Consider the following 11818-nt stretch of genomic DNA (forward strand, 5'->3'; position numbering starts at 1 on the left):
TATATATATCATATAGACCTCTCTGTAATAGTTGCGCATTCATAATACAAAAACACAAGATTCATTCTTCTTCCTCTCAAATCTCTTGATTCTCTCTTGTTGACATTAGTCGTTTCATGGTATCAGAGCATCTCCAATGGAGAACGATCCCAACTCTAACACCTCTTCTGTTGTATCCACTCCTTCCAATTCAAATGATGCAGTAATTCTTCTCAATCTCCCAATTTCTACAAAGCTGACGAAGAACAACTATCTAGCATGGCAGTCGCAGATTATTTCCCTCCTTCATGGCTACAGCCTGTTTCGATTTCTTGATTCTATACCACCATCCCCTACCCTCACCACCACCACAGGAGATCAATCTTCTACATGCATCAACGGTGCCTACCTCTCATGGCATAAACAAGATCAATTACTACTCGGATGGCTTCGATCGTCACTCTCTGAGCAAATTCTAGCCGAGGTGGTGTATTCCAAGACTTCAAGAGAACTGTGGCAGATGCTTCAAGGTTCCTTTTCAGCTACTTCTCGTGCACGCCGGTCTGAACTCCGTCGTCGGCTCCAAACAACAACCAAAGGAGGGCTCAATTGCTCAGAGTATCTCAATCGGATCAGAGCAATTGCGGATGAATTGGCTTTCATAGGCTCACCAGTGTTTGACGAAGACCTAACGATCCATATTCTTCACGGTCTTGGACCAGAGTTCAATCCCTTTGTCATGGCCGCAACCACTCGTCAAGAACCCTTCTCTCTCACCGATCTTTGTGCGATCTTGCTGAGTCAAGAATCGCTGCTCAACTCTCAGTTCACCGCTAGCCTGACCCCTCCTCTGTCCTCGGTTCAAGATCCACAAGCACTCTATACCCGATCCACTTCCCAGCCGCAGTAGCCAGGATATTCTAGTAGACCAACCAATTCACAATACAGGCCCAACAATTCACAGTACAGGCCCAACAATCAATACAGGCTTCGTCCTTCCAATAATCCTCCCTTGTTGCCCAATCCACCTGGTGTTCGGCCTCAAGCTCAGCAGCCCAATTCTGCCTCTGTTCAATACCCCCACAACATACCACCTAATCCAGATAAAGACACAATTTGTCAAATTTGCTTCAAGAAAGGCCACTATGCTCGGGCCTGTTGGCATAGGTGTGATCCAATTCCTGAAGACACTGCACCTGTGGCATTTCAAGCTTTCTCTGCCTTACCTCACACCACTGTACCTGTGACAGCTCCCTCCTCTTCTCAAACCGAGTGGTGTCTCGACTCCAGCGCGACTCACCACGTCACCAATGATTTGAATAACCTTTCTAGCTATTTGCCTTATGATGGTGTTGACATGCTTCATATAGGTGATGGTACGGGTATGCCGATTAAACACATCGGTTCTTCTTCTTTTCTCTTGTCTAATTGCAATTTGTTATTAAATGATGTGCTTCATGTTTCCTTCTTTACGAAAAATTTATTGAGTCTTTCCAAATTATTACTTGATAACTCACTTCTTATTGAGTTTTCCTCTTCCTCTTGCTTGATTAAGGAGCGCCACACATCGACCCTTCTTCTTCGTGCTAAGCTTGTTCAAGGCCTCTACACAATAAATCTCTCTCCTTCACCACAAGCATTTCTTGGGGTTCGCACTTCGGCCGATTGTTGGCATGCTAGACTCGGTCATCCATCTCCTTCTACTACTTCTCATGTGTTGAAATCCTTTAGTCTTCCTTGTAATTCGCATAAAATTTCCTTATGCCATGATTGTTGTATGGCTAAGGCGCATAGATTACGTTTTCTACTAGTCTTTCTTCTACTTCTTCTCCATTAGAACTTGTACACTCCGATGTATGGGGTCCTTCCCCAATTTTGTCAAATAATGAATTTAGATATTATGTTGTATTTGTGGATGACTTCACTCGTTTTTTTTTTATCTATTTCTTACATTCTAAAGATGAGCTTATTAAGGTTTTTTTCTCTTTTTAAGTCTCAAGTTGAAAACTTGCTTAGCACTTCGATTAAAACAATTCGCATCGATGGTGGTACCGAATTTAAACCTATCTCTCTTCTATTTCCCTCTCTCATTCACAACATTTCTTGTCCCTACACGCCTCAACAAAATGGCATCTCCGAAAGGAAGCATAGGCACATCATTGAACTTTCACTTGCAATCATGACACATGCTTCGATCCCGACATCTTATTGGGTTGATATTTTCACTAGTGTAGTCTATTTAATTAATCGTTTACCATCTTCTTCTCTTGAGCCTTCTCCTTACACTTGCTATTTAAGCGTGATCCCGATTACACATTTTTACGAGTTCTTGGATGTTTATGTTTTCCGTTTACCCGTCCTTATAACGACCACAAGCTTCAAAATCGATCTCTCTCGTGTGTGTTTATTGGTTATGCAATTTCTCACAAAGGGTATAGGTGTTTACATTTGGAAACTAATCGGGTATTTATATCACGACATGTTATATTTGATGAAACTAATTTTCCTTTCAAGAATTGTTCTTCTGCAGCTTCTCCTGACTTAGAGCTTAATTAAGCTCTCTGGCTGCCTCTGCCTATTTGTCCAACGCAACCCTCTCCTTCCACTTCTTCTCAGCCTACTACTTCTCTGCCTCCACTGATTTCTACTCGGCCCAGCAGGCCCATTCCACCTCAACCCAGCTCTCAGCAACTTCCCAGGCCGAGCTCACCTTCCACTTCAAGCCAGCAGCCTTCCAGGCCGTCTACATGTCTCCTCCCTTCTTCAGTGCAGCAGGCCGAGCCCATCTCTGTGCAGCAGGCCGAGCCTGGTTCAGTGCATCATGTAGCTAACAGGCCGTGTACATCTCCGGTGCCACCTATTTCTTTAGTCCAGCCCCAGATTCCTACAAATAACGCTTCCCTTGTGCCTTCTGTTTTGACCGAGCCTCTACCTTCTACTGCACCTGAAACTTCTTCTGGTCTTCTACCTCCTACCCTTGCTCCTCCAGACTCATCTTTAGTCACCTCTACTCACTCCATGGTCACTCGGAACCGTGATAACACTAGACGCCTTCGCAAATTCCCGGACCATGTTGCATTTCTCTCCACGAATTCTATCAAATCTGAACCTACAACCTTTCTCCAAGCCCAAAAACATAATCACTGGATTGAAGCTATGTCAAAAGAATTCGATGCGTTACAACAAAACAACACGTGGACGCTTGTTCCATCTTCTCCCAACTTCAACATAATCAGGTGTAAATGGGTCTATAAAATCAAGCGCAAGGCGGATGGCTCCATCGAACGATACAAAGCGCGCTTGGTGGCGAAGGGCTACCATCAAGAAGAGGGCCTCGATTATTTTGAGACGTTTAGCCCGGTGGTACGACCAACAACCATTCGACTTGTGCTTTCCCTTGCAATTACCCTTGGATGGTCGATTCGCCAATTAGACGTGAGTAACGCCTTTCTTCATGGAGACCTCAATGAGACCGTCTATATGCAACAACCACCCGGGTTTGTCGATTCTTCTCGGCCGTCTCATGTGTGTCGTTTATCCAAGGCGCTATATGGTTTAAAACAATCTCCTAGGGCTTGGTTTTACACACTTAGCACGTCTTTACTTGCCCACGGTTTTCATGCCTCTCACTATGACCTGTCCTTGTTTATTCTTTGCACAAATGGTCGAACCTTGGTAGTTCTAGTGTATATCGATGACATCATTGTTGCCGGGTCTCATTCGGAGTCTATTACCTCTCTTCTTACCACTCTACAAGCCAAATTTGCAATCAAAGATTTGGACCCTCTCAACTTCTTTCTTGGCATTGAAGTCTCCTCTACCTCCAATGGTCTCCACCTCTCACAAGCTCAATACATTCGCGATGTGCTCTCTCGTGCTAACATGCTTACCATAAATCCTTGCCCCTCTCTAATGGTTCCCAATTCTCCTCTCCAAGTTTGATGGTGATCCTCTTGAAGACCCTCGTCTTTATCAGACAATTGTTGGTGCCTTACAATACGCCACCATTACTCGACCCGATATTGCGTTTGCGGTTAATAAAGTTTCGCGATTCATGCACAAGCCTACCTCCTCACATTGGACCACGGTTAAAAGGATCTTGCGATATCTTGCTGGTTCCATCTCTCTTGGTCTTACTCTCACACCGGCCTCTTCTCTTGCTTTACATGCCTATAGTGATGCGGATTGGGCGGGATGTCCAGACGACCGCAAATCTACCTCGGGCTATTGTATCTACCTTGGGTCGAACTTGGTGTCTTGGAGTTCCAAAAAGCAACCTACTATCTCCCGATCGAGCACCGAATCGGAATATAGAAGCCTAGCTTTGAAAAGTGCGGAACTTGTGTGGCTTCAATGCATCCTTGCCAAATTGCACATCCCTCTCTCCTCTCCTCCTATTTTGTGGTGTGACAATATTGGCGCCACTTTTCTCGCGTCTAATCCTATGTTTCATGCGAGAACCAAACACGTGGAGTTTGATTTCCACTTCATCCGTGAACGTGTGGTTAACAAGTCACTTCTTATTCGGTTTGTTTCTTCCCAAGATCAGCTAGTTGACATCATGACTAAAGGGCTTCCTACTCCTCGCTTCCTGTCACTTCGATCCAAGCTGATGCTCTCCAACCGACCCTCAGCTTGCGGGGGGCTGATAAGATAACTATAGTTAGAAGGTTGTTATGTTATTTAGCTGTATTGACTTGAGTTAGTTAGTAGACTTGGTTTAGTTAGTTGTGATATAGCCTCTGTATGTTTTGGCTATATATATCATATAGACCTCTCTATAATAGTTGCGCATTCATAATAAAAAAACACAAGATTCATTCTTCTTCCTCTCAAATCTCTTGATTCTCTCTTGTTGACATTAGTCGTTTCACTTTCTTCCCCTCTCCGGCGATGGAGAACCTCGATTCAGGTAAGAACAAAGCTCAAAAGGCAAAATTGAAAGCACAATAGAGCTTCTTACCTCTATGCGACAACCTTTGAACGGTTGATTTGACAAGAAAGGGTCTCAAGTGATTTGAATTCAAAACACCCGAGTTATAGGTTCATGAAATTGAGAGTAATGAAAGAGATTCAGAGCTCTCTGGATGATTAAAGATGGTCGTTGGAGGTTAAATGGAACCTGTCAATGCATTAATTAAAGGGTAGATGCCCGAATTGTCTACAGGCACACTTGTGTATATGAAAGTAGAGGGCACAACATATCCAAAATAGAAATTGACTGTTGAGGAGGGTCTAACACCCATTTAACCTCATGCACAGCTATTATGGCGCCTGTATAAACAGGACAAAATAGAAGAATCTTCCTCCCATGCATGAGGAAGGACATGACCTTCATATACCAGCATCTCAGCCCTTCAATGATTTAAATCAAGGGTTCTGATTGCTACACCCCATGGATTGCTAGCATGACTTAAATTAGGTTTACTCCTCTACAAATGATGCCTTGAAGGCTGGAGATTAAATCCTGAGCATTGGAATGGAATCAAGAAGATTAAAAGGTTCAGATGATGCCAGCATAGGCTATACTCAAACCCTAAATCTTAGAGCCCTGATGGCTATATATACATGCTAAATGAAGCATAAATGGCACCAAGTTATAAGCCCAGCAGCTAGATACACTCAAATACTCCCCCCCCCCCCCCCCCCCCCCCCCCCCATATATTGATATACTGTGATACTAGCATACCAGTAGCCCTTAGAAGCCAGTTTCTTCTGTTCTTCTCCTGTAACAGACCTAATTTATAGGTAATTAGAGTTCTGAAATGATGTAAGACCCTTAGGGGTGAAGTTATGTACTCTTTATATTGAATAAAAGCTTTCCTTTGCAATTTTGAGTATTTTCTTTGTATTTCCTCCTTTTCTGTTTCTACTTTCATGCTTTTTTCTTAAAATCATTTAAACATATGTAAAAATGTATATAAGCATTAAAAATACAAAACTTTATTGTCTTAACACAAAACTCTTATAAAAAATCACTTTTATACATGTTTTATCTATTTTTCTGTCTTTTTCTTCTTCTTTGCCTCCCTTGATCATACTTACAAATTAATTAGAGGTAAAAATGGGTGTAGTGAGCCAGTTGGCATCCTTGCTCATCTGACCCTTTGATTTCTTTGTGAAAATGATCAAAAATGGGAAATAAATGATTTAAAACAAAAGATAAATACACAAGAGTTGTTCAAAGTGAGCTAGTTGTCATCCTTTGCAACTCTCAACCTAATTGTCCACTTGAAAGAGCCTATTTGTGATTAAGACCAAAGAAACAATGAGATCATGCCTTTAAAATGGCTAATTTAATTGTTTTGAAGGGATTAAGATGCAAATATTGAAAGGCTGAGGTTCAAGGTATAAATATGCAGCAGTTGTACTGTTTTCTGCAATTTATATCCTTTCCTATGAAAGCCTTGATGATTTTGCTTATAAAATTCAAGTTGACATGCTTCTAAACATGATTTTCAGATGCTTAGGGGCTTCCCTGCATAAAGCCATGTTCTGGCAATTTTAAAATATTTTAAAATGATGATTTGATGGTCTTTGAAACCTTTGATCCTCTTTTCTTTGATGTTGGTACTTGAAACAGTGGCTAAATGCCCCTTGAAAACCTGTTCTGAACCAAATCAGACTCTTAAATGTGCATATGACACTCATTGATACCCTGTTTAATGATATTTAACCAATGCTCAGTGCTTCCATGCACAATGCATGCTATTGTTATGGCTTAATGCACTAAAATGTGCTATTTGACCTATGCTGACAGATCAGTCGATTCTGATCAATGGAATGACCAAATTGTAAAATAAACTTCATTGTCAGATAGAGCACTGAAAAAGACACAAAATGGACAAAAACTTTGTATTTTTCCGAATTTTCTACAATTAGTTATGAATTTTAGAAGTTCAGATTTTAAAGGTTGAAAAATGTATAAATATTCTGTCATTTTGACCTTTTATACCCCTGATGATTGAAAAGTCCTTAAAAATATAAATAAATTGTTTAAAATGGTAAAAATTGGTATAGTTATCCCCTGAATACCCCTCTATGACTATGTAAAATAAAATTTATACCATGTGTACCAAATTCACAAGGAAATGAGTCTGAAATATCTGAAACGTGTGCTTTCATGCACTAAACTTTGACAGAACCCAATCCCATGCAAATTGATGCCCCTGTGATGTTCTAAATCCTTTTAAAAGGCCTAAATGACCTTCCTGAACAATTGATTCAATTCTACATCCCTTGAATCCTTCATCGGTATCAAACCGGTACTGAAACCTGTGCAATAAAACATGGAACATGTTAAAAACCTTTCCAGAGACAAAATTAATACTCTCAGTTGTTTCCATCCGCTAATACGATGTTGAATGACAAAATCCTGGAAAAGAATCATCAAGAAATCGATTGAAATCAGCTCAAAAGGTTATCGGTACCGAATGAGTACTGTAGATTCCTTCTTCTCCGGTGATCAATAACCGCCGACGACGGTGCCATTGCATTCCTGACGATGAGACGATGATCGGAGTCAGCCGGAATCTCTCTTGCTCAGCGTTGTCAGACACAAACCCTACGATGGATCGGGTTGCACGAATATTCAAGCGTTCAGTTGATCTGACGATCTGAATTCAAATGAATAATACCGTTTGCTGACTAACGGTACCCCTTAGTCAGTCGGCCAAGCCAATTGAAAGATTTGATCCGAATCTCAAAGTCTATTTGACGAAATCCAAGGCTCTGTGCACTAATTAATGACCCAGTGCACTCATTGAGACCCAAAAGCCCAATCTCAAGCCTCTTTGATTAAATCATCCCTGTGCACATCTTGAAGCCCATCTGTTGACGATTCCATGGCTTGTGCACAACTCAAAGGCACAGACGCAAATCATAAAGGCCCAACACCAATCTTAAAGTCCAAATATGATTAAACAAAACCCTTTTGTACATAAACCCCTCTTTTTATACAAACTTTATAAAGAAGTCATTGGGAATTTACAGACAAGTTCTTGGCCATATAAAATCTTCTCAAACAGCCCCTTGAAAGCCATATTTTCATTCCAGACCCTGTCTAAAGCTCAAACTACAGCCTCAGGTCCTTAGAAATTTACAAATAGATCCCTGAAAGTATAAAAACTTCATAGCCAAGTCCTTTTCTGTTATTTTTAGTCTTTTTTGGCCATAACTTCTTCGTTTCAAGTCCGAATCGACTCAAACCAGTTTCAAATGAACCCGAATTCAATTCTCTACAATTCTAAGTAGTAATCAAATTTGTCCAAGTTTCAACCATAACCTGAAATGACCAAAATGCCCCTCTCTTGACATATTTTTATAAATAAAATATAAAAATGATATTTAAGCATGTCTTTTCAAGTTTAAACCATATGCACATGCACATAGAACCAAGATAAATGCCTGAATTATGTCCAGACCAATTGATAACCTGCCAAATGACCAAATGAATCTTACATGAACCATTTCTAGCGCTAATTACCCAACTTACACCAAAATAGGCGTAACTTCTGGAATAAACGAGGTGTTCACACTGACCCGAAAGGTCATCTGATGTAATTAACGGCGGGGGCTTGCGCCCGCCGGGAGTTAAATGCCCCCACAATCAATAAAACCCTGACGGGCTGATTATGAATTGTAGGCCCGTCACAAGGGTGAACCAGAAGAAAAACCGAGAGAAATCATGGGACATTCGTTCCCCATTGCACTGAAAGGGATCAGCACATATACACTATCAAAATCTGATCTCTTATTTCAGAACAGCTCTTAGCCACCTACAATGATCATATCTAGAGCGGATCTAACCAGAAATATTATGCCATCTCATCAAAAAGGACCTCCTTCTCACGATCTCTGAAATGGAGATATCCATTGGTAATCATGACCTTTCATCACCAATCAGATGGCTCATATCAATAGATGATGAAATTAGTGATTATTGTACACTAAATACTATGAATAAATTTCTAAAAAAAATTTGACATTTGTACATACCCTTTGACCAGATAATGCTTGTAATTATCAATTTCATATAATTTCATCAGTATTTGCTCTTTAAAATTGAGCCAATAATTACAGACCGTTCATTTTTGTATGATCAATCAATGGTGGATCTGCAATGAAATAATTTGAAATTAGTTTTTAAATGATCAAGGTAAAACATTGAACGTAGCCAACAAAAAAATTTGAAGTTTCGATATGTGAAAGCTTTGATCCAATGCGAAGTGCTTGTGGCACTACGATATTTGTATATTCCGTCGGCTTGATAGATATGTAAATGAACATAAAATTTCATCAAACTTCACTACAACGAAATAAATGTGATGTTCTTCAATTTAAATGGTTCTGATCGACCGTCAAACAACGCATACTTATGGGTCTTCATTAACTCACACTACAAGAGTTCATGTTCTATGTTGATACTTGAAGGGTGTGAGTTATTTATGCAACAAGAATGTTATACTATGTATTTTTTTTTTTACAAATCATTTAGTAATTCACAAAACATGTTCTTTCATTTATCATCACGTTAAACTTCATTAATTTTGTTTGCAATTTATTTTTTTGCTAAATTTAGCATCATAATTGTTCGTCAATTGCCTAAATTTCGTTGATGCAACATGTAATGATATAAATTTTATTTGTCAAAATCATTTACTAATAGAACAAAAATGTCATAGCATTTTGTAATCTCATAAAATTCATTAATATCATCTCCAAATTAATTACTTTTTATAACTAATTTTGAATTAGGTTATTTTCTTCTTAATTTACACTAGTTGTAAATCATTAATTATACATGATGTTAGTTCTAATAACTATTCATTTTTTTTACGATAACACTATGAATTTGTTATTTACATTATATTAAATTTCCATTCCATAATTAACAAACAATTACAAATTATACCATATATAATTTCAATCATATTTAATTAATTGCAACAATAAAATACTAACTACATCTAAAAATCCGAATTAAAATAATAAACATAGTTATTAAATATCTTGAAAATTTTACATAATGAAAAATTATAATTCTTAATGTTACAAGTAAAACTAATTTCACTTCCGTCTCAAAATTTATTAATTAGCATTTTAAATTAAAACTACTCTGTTAACGATTGATCTCCAGAATTTGGTTTTCCCCGTTGTAAATTTTAAATTTGGTTTCCCCCATTCTAATAAACTATATTTTTTTAACAATCAATTTAAAATTTGAAAATAATGAACATATTGAGATTGAGATACGGAAATATTGTGGGAGAGGGGTGTATTTATGGAGGTTTGTTTTTTTTTTTTTGGGGCTGGGGGGAACTGAATTTGGATCCGGGTACGGGTAGCTTGGGCGGGCACGAGTATATGGGTTTGGGAGGAAAAAAATTTGAATTTGGATCCGGGTATACGGGTTTGGGGGGTACGGGTAAGGCGGGTAGGCGGGTACGGGTGGTCCGGGTAGGCGGGTAAGGGTACAAGGGTAGGCAGGTAAGGGTAGGCAGGTAGGGGGGCACGGTCCGGGTAGGCTCGGGCGGGGGGTTCGGCGAGTAGACGGTTCGGTCTGGACGAGTACGAGGTCACCACAGTCCAGGTAATCACGGGTTAACTTCCAAAGAACCGATCCGGACTCATTTTAACCCGTACCCGGGTTACCCGTGTACTGTGCCAAACCCGAGCACGGTCCGATCCGGTCAGGTACGGATCATGGGGGGACCGGACCGGGTTTGACCCCCGGGGGTAATTTCAATACACTAGTGGAGGACTGCTCAAACTACATTGTTGGGGGAGGGGGAAGGGACCATACACGTATTTAGAGGTGATTTTTTTCTCCGTTCAATATTGTCAATATTTCTGACAATCTCTAAGGAATTTTGAAAATCTAAAACCATGAACATATTCTACGCAATTTTATCTTTCAAATGAGATCCATGATGACGTACTTTCGGGCTCGTCGTCACGCAAATATTTGTACCTAATCGTGAAAGTATTTATAACTATACTTACAAGTATTTTTTTACATATGACACTGTATTACATCTGAAAGTATTAATATCAAGTATTGAAAGTATTTATACATATGCACTGAAGTATTTATATTTATGAGATCAACTAATTTTGTTAGAGGGAAGGTTGATGCGGGGACGATTGGGAAGGTTGATGAAGGGATACAGGATCCCTACTACTTCACTAGAGAAAAGTTGACGCAGGGACGATTGGGGGATTGAAAAAGGGAATGATCACATCAAGTTATTATGCATGAAAGAATTAATATCTTATTTTGCAAGTATTAATATTTTATGTTTCAAGTATTTATACCTATAAAAGTTGATGCGTAGATGAGTGCGGAAAATTGTTCTTCATGAAAAAGTATTTCATAAAAGTATTTATACCTATAAAATATTACTCTTCATGAAAAAGTATTTCATAAAAATATCAATCTTTAAATTGTTCGTTTCCGAAGGAAAATGTGTAATTTCTCTACTTCTAATGTTTGCACAAGCATATATTTAAATGTCATTGTGGAGCATTAGAAGTAAAGAAATGACTAATTTGTCCTCAGAAACAATCTAATTAGAATGACATTTTTTTTATAACATGCTACGTATTTATTTTTATTTTTTTAGTGAAGAGTAAAATGAGTATTTCATAAATTTAAGATGAGCTTTACAAGAAAAAACATTTAAATGGGTAAGTATGATATTATGAATTTTAAAGGGGGGAATCCGTAACTTTCAAGATTTTGAGGAGTATGCATAAAATTCCCCCAATATTTTAAGGCAAAGGCTTCTATAGACATAAGGACCTATTTGTAAAATGAACATATTTTTATTTTCAAAGT

This window comes from Carex rostrata, chromosome 13 (assembly GCF_964058835.1).
Source record: "Carex rostrata chromosome 13, lpCarRost1.2, whole genome shotgun sequence".
Taxonomy (NCBI): Eukaryota; Viridiplantae; Streptophyta; class Magnoliopsida; order Poales; family Cyperaceae; genus Carex; species Carex rostrata.